The 22,139-nt window shown below is 37.2% G+C and overlaps 1 long non-coding RNA gene across 5 annotated transcripts in view; it reads left to right on the top strand.

Moving 5' to 3' along the window:
- LOC129487574 (uncharacterized) overlaps positions 1–22,139 on the top strand; it is a 162,228-nt gene that overhangs the window by 42,679 nt on the left and 97,410 nt on the right. Inside the window, exon 3 of one of the 5 annotated variants that reach the window (XR_010122285.1) lies at positions 10,772–10,839. The exons of 3 other annotated variants lie outside the window; for them this stretch is intronic. This is a non-coding gene — a long non-coding RNA (uncharacterized lncRNA). Of the gene's footprint in view, positions 1–9,815; positions 9,913–10,771; positions 10,840–22,139 lie in introns of those variants that run through there. One more of the 5 variants, XR_010122286.1, reaches the window with a different exon arrangement.

The raw sequence follows: 22,139 nt of genomic DNA, 5'->3' as shown, positions 1-22,139 counted from the left end.
TGTTGCAAGTGAGATAAAATCTCACACACTTTAAGGTTTTTGATATTCATGCTGTTTCATCAGACAGTAAAAGAAAGTGCCTAAAGTTAGGTCTATCTTTTTTTGTGTGTCTTTCTGGAGTATTTAGTGTATGACATGCAGCCTAATTAATACTGATGATGCATGTTATTTTATTATCCTCTAATTTAAGGCTTTCCAAACAATACACATGATTTTGCCCTAATCATAAAGTGCTGAAACTATTCTTCACTTGACTTTAAAAAATTAGTTTGTTTTCGCCGGGCAAGGTGGTTCACGCTTGTAATCCCAGCACTTTGGGAGGCCGAGGCAAGCGGATCACGAGGTCAGGAGATCGAGACCACGGTGAAACCCCATCTCTACTAAAAATACAAAAAATTAGCCGGGCGTGGTGGCTGGCGCCTGTAGTCCCAGCTACTCGGAGAGGCTGAGGCAGGAGAATGGCGTGAACTTGGGAGGCGGAGCTTGCAGTGAGCCGAGATCGCGCCACTGCACTCCAGCCTGGGCGACAGAGCGAGACTCTGTCTCAAAAAAAAAAAAAAAATTAGTTTGTTGTTTAACTTAAAACCTATTTATTTTAAAATAACATTTTTCAAGAAATATCATTAATAAGTTTGATGTACAGTGTCAGTTACCATAAATAGATAATTGCATGAAAATGAAAGACATCAAACAGAAAAATGTTACAGTACCACCTCAAATCACCTAGATTTATTACCACCTAAAATCATCTAGTACTATTATCATTGGATAAACACTAATCGAGATAGTTGGCAAGGGTCCCAGAGAGAGAGAGAGGCAATAACAGCTGGGAATTGAGGGGGGCCTAGGGTATTACCAGGCATGCAGAAGCCAGGAGACTTCTGAGAAGCTGGAGAAGCAAGGAGCACTTCTTACACTCCCAGGCAACTTCCCAAATAGAAAAAGAACCCTGCCTGAGGTAGAGAACGTAACGCTGCTTCCTTTACAAAGACTGGTTTGGGGTAGGTAAAAACAGGCAGTTTTGCAAGAGCACTCTCATGTAAAGCAAATCAGCCTCTTAGAGAGAAAATGAGGACCTTGTTCATTTCGGAACCCTCTGTGCCGAGCACACAGGAAGTATGAGCTGAATAAGTATAAGTTCAGTGAATGAACAAGTCAAATGAAAGAACCAAATCACCAAAATTATGTGTAAGACAGGCAAGAGGAAAGTGACAGGGCTGTTCTTCTTTTTGATTAATGCACCTGTTAGAGCAGAACAGACGATGACTAAGATGATGCTGAGTGTAACATGAAGCCAAGAAAACAGCAATATCAGAGACAGTGAGCAGCTGTGATGCAACCAGGGCTGCTGGTGAGCTGCTGCTCTGCTTCCTCCTTATCTCTGCAACAACATTCCAGTTACTATATCATTGCTACCTGCAAAGTCGTTTAACCCTTGAAGTCTGGGACATTATATTAGCTTGATTCCTCTCCTGCTTTTTTTGTCTTCTTGTGTCTTTTTTGGGTTGGCTTTTTTTTTTCTTTCATAGCCTAAATACAGGCAAACCAAAGCTCCTCAATTCCCAATGCATACTTTTCTGTCTTAAGCCCTTTGATGTCCACACCTTTACCGAAAAGAACCCTCTTGCCTGAGCTTCCTGTGGACATGTCATTCTATTAACCAGACAGCTCTACAGAGGTCTCTTGACACCATCCCAAACTCCACATGTACACAACTGAAATTCTAATCTCCAATCCACCTGTCCCTCAAAATTACTTTCCTGTTTCTAAAATGATAACCCTATACTCAAGGCACCAGAATGAACACCATTTTTTATAAATCCATCTCATTTTTTCTATCTTAGAAACTGACAATTCTTAGCCAACTTAACTTTATTCTTTCTGCATGTATTCATTTTTTCTTCATAACTGATACTCCTTTAAATGGCCACTGTCCAATACCAGAGACACATGTGAATACTGGGCACTTAAAATGCAGCAGGTTAGGCTAAGAAATTGAATTTTTATTTCATTTTAATTAACTTAGACATAAAAAATCAAAAGTTTTTGATTTTTAATAATTTTATATCAACTACTTACTGAAATGATAATGTTGCAGATCTGTTGTAGCAAATATAATACATAATTAAAATTAATTTTACCTGTTTCTTCTAAGTTTCTTTATGTAGCTATGAAAAATAATTGTTGTATGTGTAGTTTATATTTCGATTAGACATATATTTGATTATGGTTTAGACCATATCAAGGATAAACAAAATGGGATTCACTGATTTTGAATACCTAATGTGTATCAAATTGCAGGCTAGACATTCTGTAACTTGAATCATATAATCTTCAAATTATTTCTAATAAATCAGTAACGTTATTCACCAGTTTTACACATGAAAATCTGAAAAGAACAAGGGAAGAAAAAATATTGCACAATGTTAAAGGTGAATAAGCATAGAGTAAGCCTTCACATTCAGGTCTACCAGTCTGATCCAGGGTTTTTCCACTAGATCTAGCTGTCTGTCACTGCTAAGAGCTTTGGGAAAGCACAAAGGGCTGCACAGGCTCTAAAGGAGACTGTCACTTCACTCTGTGGTTCATGGAGCTCCAGTTTTGTGTGATAATGGTTTGGCTGGCCAGCCTATAGCAGCTGCTTTGGTTTCTATGTTCATGATACATCCCATGACACTCTCGAGTCTCATGATACTCCCATGCCTGTATGATCTGATCCAGCTGTAAAAACTCAGGGCTATGTACCACCTGGTCTAGGGGAAGTGACTCAACACTTGATCATAGATGCATGCCCAGGACTCTGGCGGAGGCAGCACCGTCTGATTCTTTCTCAATGTGGTCAGGCACGGCTGCTTTCTGGTTTCATTCATCTTCCACCTTGGCAGAAACAGGTTGCGGGAGTTGATGGGATTCTCCTGACTTAGGAACTGCTTCCTTTGTACCTTCAGCTAAGAATAAAGGCAGGTGAAATCCCTTTATGACCCATCTCAAAAAGAATGCAATATGTTTGTCCTTGGGGAGATGATGTTAAAATGTCTCCAGGAATGTCACTTTCAATCTGCAAGTCCAGGCCAGTCTGACAAGTTTGTGGAGTTACACAGAAGGACTGCCTTTTGGAAAATGCACCTCACCGGGTTCTCATGGGTTATGTTAAATTTTTCCATCTAAAGTGAATGCTTTCTGAATTTTTTCATCTGATTATTCAAATTAAAATTCAGGGAGCCCAGGTAATCATTTTCAGCTAATACTTTAACAAGACTGCTATGAAAGTAAAGTCTGGTAGAAATTGGATTTTACATAGTGATAATAAACAACAAAAAGAAATATATCTATAATGACCAGCATTTACATTTCTCATAAACACTTAAAAGTGTTTTGTACTACTCATTTCCTTTGATCTGCACAATCATCCCGTATTATGCATATGATTATTATCCTCATTTTAAAGAAAAGCAAACAATGGCATTAAACAATTTGCCCAAAGTCTTACTTTTCATATGATCCAACTTGTTTGGTGTTTTATCAGTTAATTATTTTGCTTTGGGTGTTATTTCTTTTTCTAATTCAAAACAAAATAATCTTCCTACATTTTTACTATTCATTCACTATAACTACATTGTTCAAGCATTTAGCAAGTGCCTTTTTTCTTTTCATGAAACCCATTCATATACAACTATACGTCACATACCTGGTGACTCTGTATTTCAAAGTTTCTATGAAATACAATCTCTATGCTATTGACTCCAAATGTATACACCCAGCACTGGACTCTTCACTGAAAACCAGACTGAAAAGTGCAAGGGCCTGCTTGGTATCTCTGCTGTACTAGTGCTGCAAAAGATATTACAAACTTTACATGGGTAAGACAAGCTCTTGATTCATCATATGCACTCACTCTCCAACACCGTTCCTTTCCTAGTCTTCACAGTCTCCGAAAGAGGAATGCTATCACCTAGTTCCCTTACCAAAATCATAGAAGCATCCTGAATCCTTTTTATCTCTTACCCCTTGGATCCAAGTCCATCAGCAAATCCTGCCAGCTTCACCTTCAAGCTACCTCCCTAATGAAGTAGCCTCTCAGCTCCATTCCTAACATCCCACTCTGAATTACCATAATCTCCTGTCTAGACTACTGAAATAGCCTCTTAATTCTTCTAGCTTTTATTTATATCTACCCATAAACCATTAAAATTGAGATCAAATTTATATTCAGTCAAAATGTACTAATTTCAAGCACACAACTTAAAGATTCCCAGTAAATGTATACACTCATTCTAATCAAGATATAAAATATTTTCATTACACCTTTTATAACTCCCTCTAGTCAATCATCAGCCTTCTCCTTAGACAACCACTGTTCTTACTTCTGTAAGTAAAGACACATTAGCTTTTTCCTGAGTACATGTGCACAGTATGCACCCTTTGTTATCAAAGGACAGATTTCCTTTGCCCAACATCATATTAGTATTTGTGAAATTCATCTATGCTTTTACATGAATTGGTAGTTGTTTTTTTTTTTTTTTTGGTACTAAGTAGGATTCCATTATATAAGTAAACAGAAATTTATCCATTCTCCTATTGATAACCATCAGGTTGTTTTCAGTTTTGTACTATTTTGAACAAGGTACAATGAAAATTTGGGTGCAATTCTAAGTGTAGACATATGTTTTTATTTCTTATGATTAAATACTTAGGGCTGGAAATGCTGGATCTTATGTTAAGACTCAATTTAACTCTTTAAGAAATTGCCAGCCGGGTGCAGTGGCTCACGCCTGTAATCCCAGCACTTTGGGAGGCCGAGGCGGGTGGATCACGAGGTCAGGAGATCGAGACCATCCTGGATAACATGGTGAAACCCCATCTCTACTAAAAATACAAAAAAATAGCCGGGCGTGGTGGCAGCCGCCTGTAGTCCCAGCTACTTGGGAGGCTGAGGCAGGAGAATGGCGTGAACCCGGGAGACGGAGTTTGCAGTGAGCCGAGATCGCGCCACTACACTCCAGACTGGGCGACAGAGCGAGACTCCGTCTCAAAAAAAAAAAAAAAAAAAAAAGAAAGAAAAAGAAATTGCCAAATGTTTTCTAAAATTGTCATATTTTACCAATAACGTATCAGAGTTTCACTTGTTCTACATTCTCTCCAACATTTAATGTTGCTTGTCTTTAATTTTATGCATTCAGAAGCTAGAGTAGCTAAATAGAGTTATACCTCATTGTTTTAATTGGCAATTTCCTGAAGACAAAAAGATGTCCAAAGATGTGTGCTTATTGGCCATTTGTTTATTTTCTTAATGGAAGTATTCATTCAAATCCTTTGCCTCTTTTTGTTAGGTTGCTTATCTTTTCATTATTTTTTTTTAGTTCTTTATATATTCTGTATTTAAGTCTTTCAGATATATTTATTATAAATATCTTCTCCCAGTAGATACTTGGATTTTCATTTTCCTAACAGTGTCTTTTAATAAGAAGATATTTTTAATTTAGATGAAGTTCAATTTTCCATTTTCCTTCCTTTTCTTTTCAGCATTAGTGCTTTCTTCTGTATAGTTCAAGAAGTTGTTTCCAACCTCAAGGTTATGAAGATAATCTTTTGTGTTTCTTTCTAGAAGTTTATAGTACTGGCTTCTATGTTTCAGTTTATGATTGGGATTGTATTATTTTTATGTGTATGAAGTGAGACACAGGTTGAAGATTATTTCCCTGCTCAGGTATTTAGTTTCCTTACCCTCTCCCCTTTCACACTACCTTCCCCAACCTCCTAAATACCCAGTCTTGGAAAAGAGTCTCCTTTTGACATTGAATTGACTTGCAGCCTCAATTGAAAATCAATTGACCAAAAATGAGGAGGACTATTTCTGCATTCTCTATTCTGCCCCATTGATTTGTTTATTCAAATGCCCTCATAACACTGTCTTGATTATAATAGCTTTATAGCTAGTTTTAATACCAGGTAGTGGGAGTCTGTCAACTTTATTCTTTATTTTCAGATTCCTTTGTCTGTTATAGAACCTTTGCATTTTCATATAAAATTAAGAATTAGTTTTTCAATGCCCACAGAAGGAAAAAAGCTACTTGAATTTTGATTGGAATTGTCTGAATCTATATATTGATCTTGTTGAGAATGGGCATCTTCTAATTTGTAAAAGTTATTTAGGTCTCCATTTGTTTGCTTAGTTATTTTACTTTTTTTCAGTGTCTTACTGTTTTCTTTGCAGAGGTTTTGAATATTTGTTTAATTATTCTTAAGATTTTTATGCTTCTTGATGCAATTGAAAAGGAAATATTTAAAATTTCATTAATTTCCTTTTACAATTCTTTGCTACTATGCAGAGATACTAGATAACTAGAGATACTAGATAACTTTGCTAATATTCATGAGTTCTAGATATCATTGCTAGAACTCTTGAAAATTTACCAAAGTCACAGCATGCAAGTTTATTACACACAAAAAACTCTGTATCAGTTTTTTGTACAATGTAATTTTTGTATAGTAACCTTGCAAATTGTGACTTTGGTAAATTCTCATATGAGTTCTAGCAGTTACTTAGTATATTTTTAATATTTTCTATGTAAACCATACTTAACCTAGAGCAATAACTGTTACCTTTCCTCTCCAGTACCTTTGTCTTTTACTTATTTTTCTGACATTATTGCCCTTGATAGGATCTCAAGTACAGTGTTGAATAATATGGGAAGATCAGATATCCTTTCATTAGCCCAATTCCCATTATTTCCTCTTAGAAAGCGTTCCATATTTCACCATTAGGCATGAGGTTAACTTGAGTTTTGATGATGACCTTTGTCAGATTGAAAGTTTCCCTTCTGTTGTACTTCATGAGATTATTTTAAAACCACAAGTGTTATTAAATTTCACCAAATGTTTATATGTATCAGTTGATACTGTCTTTTTCTCTTTCATCCTACTTACATAGTAAACAAAATTAATTCCCTCAAATGTTAAACTAAACTTGTATTACTTATAATCTTACATTAAATGACTCCTTTTTGAATATGGCTAAATTCGGTTTGCTGATAGTTTTGTGTGTGTGTGTGTGTGTGTGTGTGTGATGGAGTCTTGCTCTGTCGCCAGGCTGGAGTACCGTGGCGATTTCAGCTCACTACAACCTCCGCATCCCAGGTTCAAGCGATTCTCCTGCCTCACCCTCCCTAGTAGCTGGGATTACAGATGTGTTGCCATGCCCAGCTAACTTTTGTATTTTTAGTAGAGACAGGGTTTCACCATGTTGGCCAGGATGGTCTCAATCTCTTGATCTCGTGATCAACCCGCCTTGGCCTCCCAAAGTGCTGGGATCACAGACGTGAGCCACCAAGCCTGGTCCTGCTGATAGTGTTAAAGGATCTGTTGGTCTATGTTCAAAGATGTTGGTCTATAATTTCTTTTTTCTCATAACATCTTTGTAAGGGTTTTTCAAGTGGATTATGGTGATTTCATAAAGTATTTTGGGAAGCTTCCTCCATTTTCTGAAAGAGTTTGTATAAGATTGGCATTGTTTCTTTCTTAAACTCTTGGTAGAATTTAACTGTGAAACTAACAGGGCCTGAAATTTTTATTAAGAAGGTTTTTAATGGACTTTTTTTTTCCATTTTAGCTGTTTCCAAATGTATTGGTATAAATTTGTTCATAATATTCTTTATTATAGTCTTACTGTCTATACAGTCATCAGTGATATTATGCCTTCATGTATCCACTGATCTTTTTGAATCTGATGGTTGACAATTTTTACCTAATTTGGAAACCATTGTCACAAATTTTTTTCTCAATTCCATTCTCTATCTCTTCTTCAGGTATTCCAATTAGATGTGATTCAGACTGGTTGATATTTTCCTATAGGTTTTTGAGATTATGATCAATTTATCTGTTCTTCAGATTAGAGAATTTTTATTGACCTAGGTTTAAGTTCACTTTAAGTCTGTAAAGTGAAATTTTCAATGTACAAACTGTAATTTACAGTTTTAAAATTTTTGTTTTTTTTTTATAGTTTCCATTTCTCTTGAGATTCTCCATCAGTTCACTCTATTATTTTTTCTTTAAGTCTTGAACATATTTACATCACGTACTTTAAAATTATTTTCTGTGAATTTCAACTTTTAGTTATTTGGGTTTCTATTTCCACTGACTGGTTATTGAGTTGTTGTTGTTTTTTTTTTAAGATGCAGGATAGAAATTACCTGGTTTTGTTTGTTTGTTTGTTTGTTTGTTTGTTTTTACTGTTCTACCAATTTTTATTGTATACCGGACATTGTGGATGTTATATATTGACACTCTTGATATGTTGTTCCTTTGGAATGTGTCTATTTTTATTCTAACCAGCAGATAAATTACTAGTTGATTAATTTGAATTTTTTATGCTTTATTATTTCAGATATGTTTTAGTTTTAACATTAGTTACAAGGCAAATTCCATAATTCTGGAGTTTCACTTGGGACTTTATTCTGGGCCTTCATCTATGCTCTTAACTTGTGACTCTTGTGGAATTTTAGAGGGAATTCAGAGGTTTATCCAGGTCCTCTACTTAGGGTAAATTCAAACTCCAAATTCAGTGTCCTGTGCTGTGGGCAGCCACTGAAGTCTCTTCCAGCCTTGCTTCCTGCAGGGCTTATTAGCGTTTCCCCCACACATGTGCAGTTTAAGGCTCAGCCAAGTTGGTGAATGAGGTAGAGATACGGGTTTGGAGTTTCCCTTTGTGTGGCTGTTATCCAGAATTACCCTCCCCCAAGTTTCCAGACCATCTGGAAACCCAAAACTCCATTCTCTTTCGCCTCCAGTAAATAAAACTGCAGCTTTCTGCTTGAGTTCTAGCCAACCTGTACTACATACATTGAGAAGTTCCCTCAAGGTAAAAGCTGTACACACACACACACACACACACACACACACACACACTTTCATTTTTTCAGTCATGTTCCATTTTCTCATTTTCTGGCTGTTTTACTTTGCTCCCCTGTGCCTTCAATTTATTTGTTTTTCAATATTTTGTCCAGATTTATGATTGTTATCAGAGAAAGAGTCTTGCCATTACTGGAACCAGAATACTTTCATAATGATTTCTTAAAAACCGTGAAACCTATGCACCTTACCAGCTACATCTTCTTTCATTTGGAATAAAATCTCAGCACCTAGTCTACATCAGTGCTTCTCAACCTTAGCTGCACATTGAATTACATGGAGAATTAACTGGTCTTTTGGTTGCATCCCTAGGCATTTTTTTAAAGCTCCCTAGATAATTCTAACAGCCAAGGTTTAAAACTACTGCCTTACATAAATTTCCCCTGCATTATTCTCCTGCACTTTCTCAATCACTTTCCTTACTTACCAAACTCTAGTTATAGGGCCTTTTTTTCTGTTTCACACACAAAACTTTTTGTGCCTATTCTTCCTGCTTCCTGAAATTCTTTGCTATTATGTCTTTTGCATTCATGTCTTAACTTAAATGCCACCTCCTATGACAGTGAACTTTATGTGTCAATTTATGACAATTTTATGTGTCATGGTGCCCGTATATTTGGTCAGATATTATTCTGGATATTTCTGTGAGGATGTTTTTGGATGAGATTACCATTTAAATGGGTAGACTTTGAATAAATCATATCACGATCTATTATGTGGGTGGGCCTCATTCAATAAGTTGAAGGCCTGAGTAGAACAAAAGACTAAACTCCTCTGAGCAAGAGGGAATTCTGCAGCCAATGGCTTTTGGACTTGAACTGCAACATCAGCTTTTCTATGGCCTTCAGCCTGACATCTTTCAGACTGACATCCTTCAGATTTGAACTGAAACATTTGATCTACCACAGGTATCCAGTATCATGGCCTTTGGACTTGAATCACAACATCAACTCTTCCCTGAGTCTCCAGCCTTCCAGCTCACCCTGCAGATTTTGGACTTGCCCGTCTCCTTTATTGCATAAGCCAATAATTCAAATATGTCTGCTGTACCTACAACATTTAGCACTTACATGTGAATACTCATTCAGTAAATTATTAAGTGTATGAACTAGTAAAGGAGATAGTGGCTGGCAATATTATTCTGCATGTCTACTTGTGTTTATTCTTGTTATATATATATACATATATATATATATATATATAAAGAGGTGAGTGATAGAGAAGGAAATAACCCACAAACACTGTGAACAGGAACCAAGACTCCAAGACTTGGGCGTACTCCCTCTACCCTCAGCCTCAGTTTTTCGAGACATTGCCCCCAACCTGATTTTCTTTTAAACAAGATACCCAAATCAGCAGCAAAGGTACCTGGGGTAGTAACTGAGATTTAAAACACTGAGAATGAGAGGGGGAATGTCCAAAAGTAGAAGTTGAGAAGAAAAGGGAAGGATCAAGGGAGAAGCTAGGCTCTGGAGGACAGGGTTGGGCCACAAGAGGTGGAAGTAAGAAGCCAATATGAGGGGTACCCCTCCTGACTGCTGTCACCCTAAAAGAAATACCAGAAAATTTTAATAGGGGATTCAATTTCAAAAACAAACATCTAGGTCATAATAAAGCATCATTTTTTGCAGAGTTCTCTTTTAAGATCCCAGTCCTGTTTTCACTCTTGTATGTATACATCATGTAACTAAAGTCCTGAAATTAGTGTCACTCCGTATCACATATTTAACCTCTAAATTTTATTTCAGAAGCCAGTAAGAACCAATATATCACATTTCGATTAAAATTCAATTTAAGTTAGTGTCAATGTTTGGATCGCTATACAACTCTTTACTCATCAATTCCCACCAACCCCTTTTTAAAGGAAACTTGTGGAGATTGCATTGAAGACCACTTCACAATGCCTGACTTGGGCTCTAGCATGAGGAGGACAGATCAGATGTTGGAACTCGAAGAAATGAAAGTAAAACGTTCTATCTTCCAATGCATAAAAAGACTTCATTCATTGGAAATAAATTTCTGAAAGATTTTTCTCTAGCTTCATAAATAAACCAAGGAGCAGTGAATTCATATCCTCATCAATGATATCTTTAGACCAAAAGGAAGTTCTTTGTTATGTTGATGTAAAAATTACTTTTGTGTAATGCTCATCCACTGGGGCTAACTCCACTATTTGAAACAGCACAGATGGCATCTCTTCATGTGCATGATCATTTCTCAGTTCTGTGAAGCCAAAAAAGCCTCTCTTCTCTTGGCTTTGGCTTCTATTCCACTGCAATATCTTCGCCAAGATCCTTCGAGAGATCCAAATAGGATGTGGATTCTGGATTCTTCACCTCCTAATTGCTCTCTTTCTAGATGCTTTCACTGTGATGACTGACCTTTAACATGTGTCCTCCATCAAACTCCACATGAGATCTGACCACGAATCAGTTTATACATTACTCCAATTGATTGCTGAAGCCATAGCCACCCTTATACTCAGCAAAAAGTGGATTTTGTTTACATTTAACACAAGAAAGTATCAGGAACCACAAAGTTCTCTTATTTGACTCATTATCTCTGACTGTGCCTTGAAGCTTAACTTGTTTTTCATTTTATAATCCTTCAGAAAGCAAATATCCCAAGACAGAAAGCAAATGACTGAAGAAAAACAGCTCTCTAGTTGCACGGATGGGCCACTGGTGCTCTGATCTAATGATGCACGGTTAAAGTTGGGAATATAAACAAAGCAACTAAGGTCCTGAAACTGACTAACTGCATATATAGGAAAAAATGTAGCCACTCCTTAAAGGTCTTCTAATGTGTATTTATTTTACTATTTTTTAATGGGGTCTAGCAGGACAAATTAATGTTTCCATCAGAGAGAAAGTGCCTTTTAAGTGCAAAACATTTTTCAGAAACTCCTTCCAACACCAGCATAGATGACATCACCAGAAGAGGGATTGTTTAACTAAAAGGGATCGTTATCTGTCATTGGGATTTGTCTTCACTGAACAAGCAATTAGTCTGTCAAAGATGGACTGAGTTCTTAAAATGAATGTCTAAAAGATGCTTACAGCATCTCTCAGTGTTCCTGACAAATAGAAAGATTGGTTTTCATGTAGAAGTGAGGTTCTAGCTGTTTGTTTTCATGAGAAAAAATAATAACTAGTTTTTAGAAAGTCTTTCATATCTGGTTTATCTCCAGTCTCATTTTTCATATTTCAAGATAATTCTATACATGCTTTTGCTGCTTTTGCCCCCCCAATAACTACATGTTTTGATGCAAAATTGCCATAGTTACAGTAATACCCATCTTTGCAAAACATATGACAGGTAATCACTGAGAAGCAGTGAAATAAATACCACACAAGGGGAAACAATCTATTCTACAATTTAGACTCTGACCATTCTTGCCATTCATTCTAAGATCATTCAGTCTAAGTTTCATTAAAATGATTACATTCGCCCCTGAACTTATAGAGAATAATTGAAAAAAAGATAAGTTTAAAAAGAGAGAAGCAGTTCTGTCTACTCAGAAGCAAAGGTTGGCTCCCCTAAATTGAATCAAACTCTGGATGGAACTAATCAGATTTTTCTCAGATTAGCAGTTCATTGGGTAAACAGACAAAAGGCTACTTTTAAGATAAATGTTCTTAATATCAACTCCATAACATGGTAAGCTTGATCCATTACATTTATCCCCACCAAAAGCATCACAAATCACATATAGATTTAAAAAAAAAAAAAAGAAAAATGAGGAGTTACAAGTTCATTATATTAGAACTATAGTTTTAAATGACTCTTGGAAATACTTCAGATTAATTTTTCACCATAATGACCTATCTATTGAAAAATGGTGATCTAACATTATAAATAAATATAGCAAGTATTTATTTACCTGACTCGCCACAAAATTCTATAAAATCATGGAGCAGTTTTCTTAAACTTTTGACTAGAAATAAATATATAGCATCTATTGGCAAATTCATAAGTTTTTCCTTCACTTCTGAAATTGTTAAGATAAAATATTTTTACATGTAAATTTAAATTGGTCTTTGTTTATTGTGTCTCCTCCAATTGTTTCTTCTCTCTTCTCTCCCAACCTGGTAAACAGAAACTGGTGAACCTAATTTGGTATATTTTCTTCCCTCATGCACACACACACACACACACACACACCCATGAATACACACTGTATACAAGGGAAACAATGATAATGATATGTAATAATGATATGTAGAGCTACGATGGCTGGATTTTAAGTTCAGTACAGGAAGCCAACTTGGAATATACAAAAATGTATTTATCCCACTCTCATATTGATGAACATTTAATTTTTTCCGGTTTCCCCTTTTGTAAATAACATTCTGATAATCTTCCTGTAAATGTAGCCTAATGCACATGTGTAAAGTTTTTTCAGGGTTGTTGTATATCAGCGTGTAATCTATAGACACCTGGGGATGCTAGGGACTTTTCAGGGGGTCTGCAAGACTGAAATCTTTCCATAATTATACTAAGGCAGTATTGGCCTTTTCACTTTCACGCTGTTAGGGTTTTGAGAGGCTATTGACGTGGCGTGACATCATTCTTTTGATGGCTAATAGAATTTGTGTGCTTCTATATTCTTGTATTTTCAAAACTTCCTATATTGATATGGAAAGTATCAACATATAAACCCACATAACGAAAAAGTGTCTGGTGCAATCTATAATTTTGGGGTGTAAAGTGGTCCTAAAACCAAAACTTTTGAAAACTACTGTGAGGAGTAATATATACTTAGAAATATGTAAAAATAAGAACTTTTTGATATTAACATAGTGCTCTCCAAAGTATCTATTCTACTTTATATTCCCATCAATAATCCATCTTACCTTTCCTCCTTCGTTAGTATTCCAAGACTGATTCATTTCTAGAAACATAATAGGGGAAAATAACACCTTAAAGTATTATTTTTATTTTTAATTGTTAAATATGAAGGAAAAACAGGAACCCATATAATATCTGTATATCCACAGTTCATATTTAATGAATGTTAACATTTTGCCACATTTACTTTATTTTGCTAACAAACTTAACATTTAAAGAAAATAAAAGTACTTTTTGGAAGAAGATTTGCCATTTTCCTAATATTTTGAAACATTTTGTAATATGTTTCTTTATATATATCATCTGAATTGTATGACTTTTAATTTATATCAATGACATTATATTGTACATCTCCATCAGCAACTTGTTTTTTTCACTCAATTTTTATGATATATTCATGTTGATACAAGCAGATTTTGTTTATTTGTTGAAACCCCCTCCATAGAATATTAAAGTATATAGCAGTCTTTGTTTTTATTTTCCTTTATTGATGGCCATGGTAGTTATTTCCACATTTTTCACTACCCTACTATAAAGGCAAACCCTCTCAGAGTTTAATAGGAGTGATACAAGCATAAGCACATTTTATAAAGTCACTCTATCTCCTCCTACCTGGAGAGTAGATTGGAGTAGAGCGTGAATGATGCAAGGAAGTAACAGCAGTGATTAATTCCCATAACCTACGTTAAATAGCTTAGACCAGGGTGGTAACGGTAAAAATAACAAGAACAAACACAGATGAGATCTACCAATGTTTAGGGGGTAAAAATCAACAAAACTTGGCATAGCAATTTTTTTTTTTTTTTTAGACCGAATCTCGCTCTGTCACCCAGGCTGGAGTGCAGTAGCGCAATCTCAGCTCACTGCAACCTCTGCCTCCTGGGTTCAAGCGATTCTCCTGCCTCAGCCTCCTGAGTAGCTGAGATTACAGGCATGTGCCACCACGCCTCGCTATTTTTTTGGATTTTTAGTAGAGACAGGGTTTCACCAGGTTGGCCAGGCTGGTTTCAGACTCCCGACCTCAAGTGATCCCTGTGCCTTGTCCTCTCAAAGTGCTGGGATTACAGGCATGAGCCACTGCGCCCGGCCCTTGGCACAGCAATTTTGATGTGATTGGTAAAGAAGAGAAAAATAATTTAGTAAATACTAATTGAACTTTTTATTTTAACAAAAGAATTGTAGAAAATGTGCATCTGGAAGATACACTAAACCATAGATTTATCATTTCCTTCATAATGTACTCCACCATCAGTCAGAGCCATCTTTCAGAGATGCTTGTATCATTACAACTTCCTACTGTTGTCCAATTTTTTTTGTTTGCTTTTGCTTTTGTTGTCCGATTTGTTGTCACACATATAGTAGCATATCTCTCCTTGGAGCTATCCTTAAGCTTGTCCCTGAATTCAAGCCACTGACTTCTGCTTTTGATTTTCCTCATCAATGCTTCTGTTCCTTGCTTTGCCTTTTACTTTGCTAAAGATGTTGGCTAGTGTATGCATGCACTCCTCCTTCCAGATCCACTTCAAAAGTCACTCTTTACCCACCTTCCAGCAAAATTAACCACATCACATCTATGTTCACACAGCACTCTGTTACAGAGCTTATACTGTATTGTGCGCCTTTTGTTTTTTTTTAATCTTTTTGTTCGCTTTTTGTCTGATGGAAATGTCTGTTGATCTATCTTCAAGCTTGCTGACATAGTAAGTATTCAACAAATATTATCTGGTATTATTATGACCACACACTATGTACTAGCCACTGTTCTGGATTTACATAATAAATGGAATATATCTGCATTTATCCTGAAAGCAAAAACAACACCTCATTCATCAGTTAAGTTCATTTATCCCTGGCTGGGCTGATTGGAGTCAGCCTTGTGGGGCTCCTTTGCTCTGGCTCTCTTCTATCAGGCATTTCTGCTCTAACTTTCCAAAGCTTGTGGTTGTCCTCAACTCTGCCTTTGCTTCATAAAGCCCCAAACACAATCAGCTTTCGATGACAGCTAAATCTGCCATAGAAAAACCATGAAAGCCAGAAACTCACTAGGACCGTCCTCATCCTCTGCGAGCAGCCTTCCGCCCTCATCTGCCTGCATTTGCCTGCTCTGTGGCACCAGGTTTTGTTTTTGTTTTTTAATATTTCTTTAGTTTATAATGATGATATGTGAGTCAGAGTCCATTGACTGTTACTTAGTTGCTAACATGTATTGTGCTTATCTTTGTATTTGCACATCTGTACTCCAAATCGTAATCTCCCAAGGAACTTAATTCTGGCATTATTTATCTTTCTTTTCTCTAGTAGCATCTAAAAAAAGTGAAAACAGCAGAAAAAAGTTTATAGAATTCTACCCACGTATTAACACTTAACATATCCTTTAATTCTTCACTGTTAGAAAAGTTTTATGCTCTTCTTTCACTAGTTTAAAATAATTCTATATTAATGTTATATATTTGACACCCTCTATAACAATTTAAAAATATAGATATTAGATTATTTCCAGTAGCTTTTAAAACTGAAATATTGGCAATTAAGCATTCACTGGGATATTTTTCTATGTAGAGAAATACATACCACAGAGACCCACAAAACATATAAAATCTCTGGGAAAAAATATTGCTGCAAAACGGGCACAATAAAAATGCTACGTTAAATATTTAATCGAGAAGTCTTTGGAATAGGAAAACAATTTCAGAAGACACTTGGCTCCCATTAGTGTCCCCGAGTTACTAGGGCTATCAAAAAACAAAATTACAATAATTGTAAAGATCTTAATTGACTTTCATTCATGATTCTAGAATCAGATAGCCCTCAGAATTAGAACAACATCTAAGAATTCCAGAGTCGTAAGGTGGTCAGATGATAATTATGGACAGAAAATGGAAGTGACACATAAATATGGCCTAACTGGTTACAGCTCGGTGTTTTGCCTTATTTTAATCATCTGGCCACCTGTGATTTATTGGAGCTCGGCTGCTGTGATTGACTAAGACTCAACCACTTGTTTCAATAGTTGAGGGCTCCTAAGTGAGGCTTTTCCTGTTAGACTACGTATTAAGCAAGGTCAGAGTTTGCCAGGTAAGGACTCAATATGGAGGCCTCCTCAGGCTTAACTTCCAACGTCACAGAGCCAAATTGTCTCTCCTTTAAGATCTGACATGTTCTGAAGGCTCCATGTGGGCTATATTTGAAATAAGCATAGGCAACGTGAATTCCTCAGAATGCTTCCTTTTACATAAATTCTTAATTAATAAATATAAGAATTTGAATTCCCATACTTTTTTTTTTTTTTCAAAGAATTTCCTTGAAAAACCTCCACATGTGGGCAGAAAGAGGAAAATTGTTTGCAGCCACCAATAGGCAGTGGGATATACCGGACATTTAGCTCAAGGATACCCCGTGTAATAAATGTTCTTTAAATAAATTACATGCTATTAAAAAAATGAATTGCCTGTATGTTTTCTGAGATTCCAAAGTTTGCTATTCCTGCTTTAAGTTAAAACATGATGATATCATTAAAACATGAGATTTGGCATTTTAAAAATCTGTTAACAAATATTAAAAATCAGAGGAGAATAAAAAAATACCTCTTATTCCATAAGCATTTATTGGGTACTAATTATGGTTTGGGAAAAATGGTGGGCCATCGAATTATTTTACACTCACAATGTAAGTATAGCCAATGTATTACGAACACAGCTAAAAAGGACATATTCTAGCCCATCCTATTCACGGTCTTATAAAATCTCTTTTTCCAAACACACACAAAAATCGCTTTTTCTAATTTGTTATATTCACCAGCTATTTGGTCATTAGCCCATCTTTCTTACCACTAATATACTTTTGAGTCATTTCTTTACTTTCTTTCTCAAAACATCTGGAACATTTCCTTACAAATACTATGATTTCCTTTCCTAATGTTTTTCCTTCACTCTTCAACTAACCCCCTACTTGTTCTCACATTCTCTTTTTCCTGAGTACTTTATTTTTCCAAATCCTGCCTTGTACTTCTCTCTGAGGCCTGCAAATAACACTAGATAGTGTTAGAACTCCATCAGATTAACCTGTGCCTCTATTCTTTTGCCAACACACTTAGTCTACGTGACACAAATTAAGTTCATAAGAAGGGACACTAAAATTCAAACCCAGCTGGATGAAAGGATCCTACTTAAATGCAAAATAAACTGTGTAATCACATCCCTGTAAGTGATGTGAGAAATTCCTCTCCACCACATCACATCCCACCCACTTCTTTCAGAGCAAAAATGTAAATCAAAATAATTTAAAGCCAGAGCCATTTCCTGTGTAAAAGAGAGAGAAGGCATTAAAAATTATGTAGCAGGATAACTTACAGAACTACTACTAATTTCTATACACTCCTCAATGTTACAGGGCTTAATGAAATGAAAAAGTAATAATAATAACATGTCCCTTTCCCTTCCCTAGGTGGAAGGATAACCAACCCTTCTGTTTAAAGATGTAATTTCTTCACATCAGCATCTGTTTTAAGGAATTAGGCTGCAACATACTTTAAGGTCATGAATAAGTCTTCTGCTGGTATTAGAAGACATAAGTGACTCGATATGGAGGAAGATGACGTCTCAAAGACAGGAAAAGTAATATGGGGAGGGGCCCCTCAAGTAGTGAAGATACATGAATTTTCTGAAAAGTAGGCCCCAAGAGGTTGTGTTCTTAGTGCTACAACTTGGAAGGCTTGATCCAAACATTTGTGTCCAAAATTAGCACGGAACCAATGAAACTGAACAATTTTCGTAAATAATGATGACAGTGCATCAGAAGCAATAAGCAAATCACCACAAGGGATGAAAGAGCAAAGACCCTCTCCAAAATATCTGGGCTTACCTGAACTAAAGATGGTACCCAAGCCAAATTCATTTGATTTAGTTTTGTTTTTTTTTTTTTTTAACATGTTGTTTTCTTTACCTGTGCAGCGAGGAGCAAAGGCATATCATTCACACCTGATGCTGGAATTTGACGTCACCACCTACAAGGCGAATAGGAAGGAACCAAATGTGCCCAACACAATAGTGGGAACATTATTTCTAATGACATAGCCAGAGCCTTGCTCTTGGGGCAACTATTTGTTTCACAATATTGACTTAGACAATATTGGCTTAGAAAGTAGACTATGAAAGTAGACAATATTGACTCACAGACTAATCACGGTTTAGTCTACAGAAAGTAGACTAATCACTACTTAGAAAGTGTGATTATTGGTTAACTCTTGGTTGTTTATGTTTTTGATATAAGTTATTCCAAAGCCTCTGATTCTCATCTGGAGATACACTCTCAACAAGACAGCCTTACTATGCCCCTCAGCTTGATTTAAGCTCAGGTTTCTTCCTAGCTATAGATCCCTGGCCTCCCCTTTCTTCGAGTATTTACTTTGGAAAGCTTGCAATTTAACGTTCTTTCTCTGCCCTTTTGAGATGTAAATCTTCTGCTAGCCTCTTGCCAGTTTTGCAACCCTGCTATGTATTTCTCAAGGACCTGGGAGTCATCCTTTTGAAATGTAATTATTTCAATTACTGTGAAAGAGCCCATCACTCCCAATGTCTCTGGAAGGGTAGGATGCTAACTTGTCTCAGTGCCGCTTAGCAGCACAGATGGCCTAATCGCATGGACCAACCTCCTCACAAAGGTTCACCAGTGCTTTTCCACTTGCTCATCCCAGCACTTAAAAACCGTGCTGCGGGCCGGGCGCGGTGGCTCACGCCTGCTATCCCAGCACTTTGGGAGGCCGAGGCGGGCGGATCACGAGGTCAGGAGATCGAGACCATCCTGGCTAAAACGGTGAAACCCCGTCTGTACTTAAAAAAATACAAAAAATTAGCCGGGCGTGGTGGCGGGCGCCTGTAGTCCCAGCTACTCGGGAGACTGAGGCAGGAGAATGGCGTGAACCCGGGAGGCGGAGCTTGCAGTGAGCCGAGATTGCACCACTGCACTCCAGCCTGGGCAACAGAGCAAAACTCCGTCTCAAAACAAACAAACAAACAAACAAACAAATCCCTGCTGCCTTTCAGAGGAGTTGAGTTCAATTTCTCTCCCCTATTGCAATAGAATTGAGGAAAGTCTTCTTTCCTGCTTAACTCCATCTGCTGCAATTTTTCTTTGGAAACCCCTCCCCACTTTCAGTGCCCAAAGCCCAGGTAGAGCGACTTCAAAGGAAACTGAGAAATAGAGGGAAACACTGGAGAGCCTGGTGATATTTATGCCCTTCTATCAAGCCATGGCTGAAGCGAGAACTACTTCTGGACTTTTTATATGTGGAAGCCATCTATTTCTTTCTTTTTTTTTTTTTTTTCCTGAATCCAGTTATGGTTGAGAGTCTCTGTGTTTGATTTTGTCTTGTTTTTATTTTGATTTTCACATCTTCAAAACAAAGTATCCAAATTGTCATAGTTGGTTAACAAGTAAAGAAACCTGCAGAGGCCGGGTGCGGTGGCTCGTGCCTGAAATCCCAGCACTTTGGGAGGCCGAGGTTGGTGGATCACCTGAGGTCAGGAGTTTGAGACCAATCCGGCCATCATGGCAAAACCCTGTCTCTGCCAAAAAAGACAAAAATTAGCCAGGTGTGGTGGTGCACACCTGTAGTCCCAGCTACTTGGAAGGCCGAGGCATGAGAACCACTTGAACCCGGGAGACAGAGGTTTCAGAGAGGTGAGATCATGCCACTGCATTCCAGCCTGGGCAACAGAGGGAGACTCCATCAAAAAAAAAAAAAAAAAAAGAAAGAAAGAAAAAGAAAAAGAAACCTGCAGCAGAGCCACAATTCTCACTTGTGGAGAGATTGAATATAAAAATTTGCACTGAGAGATTGAAAATAAAATTGTGCACTTGGGCCCTTGTTTATGTGTTATAGCCTGTCCTCCATCACCCTGCAGAGACTTCTCTTGTCTCCCACACGGATAAACGAGATAAAACATTAATTCTATTTGGCTGACACTCAGGACACTTCCTGAACTTGGACCATCCTGGAGAGATCTAGAGTGAGATCTCTTTCTGAGGCAAGGGAAGTTTTCCCACAAAGCAGGATGAAGTCCAGGCTGTAAGCCTTAGGAATGAGGTGCTTGGGTCAGGTGCAGTGTAGCTCATGACTGTAATCCCAGCACTTTGGGAGGCCTAGGTGGGTGGATCACCTGAGGTCAGGAGTTCAACATCAGCCTGGCCAACATGGTGAAATCCCCTCTCTACTAAAAATACAAAAATTAGCTGGGCGTGGTGGCAGGCGCCTGTAATCCCAGCTACTTGGGAGGCTGAGGCAGGAGAATCACTTGAACCCAGGAGGCGGAGGTTGCAGTGAGCGGAGATCGCACCATTGCACTCCAGCCTGGGCGACAAGAGCGAAACTCAAAAAAAAAAAAAAAGTGATGCTTGGAGTGTGGGTGTGCTAGTTAGAAGGCAGCAAGATCTTCCAAAGTGTCCTCACAGCATCCTCAGATCTTAGGTGTCTTCTCATGTTAACATTCAAAAGGAAAGGTCTGCTCTCTTTTTTCATAATTCCCTATGTGAGTGCCTTAAATGTCTGGTAAATAAATTTGTATAACTTGTATAGCTTGGATAAATCTGGCATGTTTGTTTCTAGAAGGCAGGAAGAAAGGGATGGGGTGGCTATATTTCCCATCATCCTAGAGTAGGGAAGGGGAGTTAGAGCAGAAAGGGGTACATGTCCTTAGAGGAATGATGACATTGTTTATGGCAAATAGGCTATCAGAACTTGGAGAATATTGAAAGATTCATAGATGTATAGGAGTGTCCTAGAGAGGCCACAGACAAGCAAGGCAATAAAACCAAACCTTCTGGTGGTTCCATGTGTTTAGCAAATGTGAAGAGGGGCTACAGTTCAGCCCTGAGTTATAAGTATTAGAGAGTATGACGGAGATCAGAGCAAAAAGACAAAACCAAACCAAACAAGACATGAAATTATTTCAACCAAGTAATTTTGGCTGAAATGGAGAATACAAATATGTCAGAGGAAAAATAAAATATTGATTTATAATCCTCTTGATAACATGGGTGATTTTGTTTTATATTGTCCTCTTCCAATTAACAGATGCCTTCAGCACACAAGCAAAAAAGGAGAATTCAGGTAATTGTCTGATTTTGCCTGAGGTTTCCTAGAATCCTAGTTAAACTGTAATTTATAAGGCAGGAAATGCCAGAGTTTCCTGCACCCATAAAGACAAACTTAGCACACTCTAGTTTAATTGCCCCTTCTTCTGATGATTCTCTCTAACCTTTAAATGCAGTGTAGATTTTTTTTTCAGGTAAAGAAAAATCGTATAACCTGGTGTATGAAAGAATAAAAAACCCTCCCCCACTATGCCCCCTTCAACAAAGCACCTTCTACTGCTCTTTTAAAA

Source organism: Symphalangus syndactylus, chromosome 8 (genome assembly GCF_028878055.3).
Source record: "Symphalangus syndactylus isolate Jambi chromosome 8, NHGRI_mSymSyn1-v2.1_pri, whole genome shotgun sequence".
NCBI lineage: Eukaryota > Metazoa > Chordata > Mammalia > Primates > Hylobatidae > Symphalangus > Symphalangus syndactylus.
Note: the sequence above shows the minus strand (reverse complement) of the source record. Positions and strands in the feature narration are given on the sequence as shown.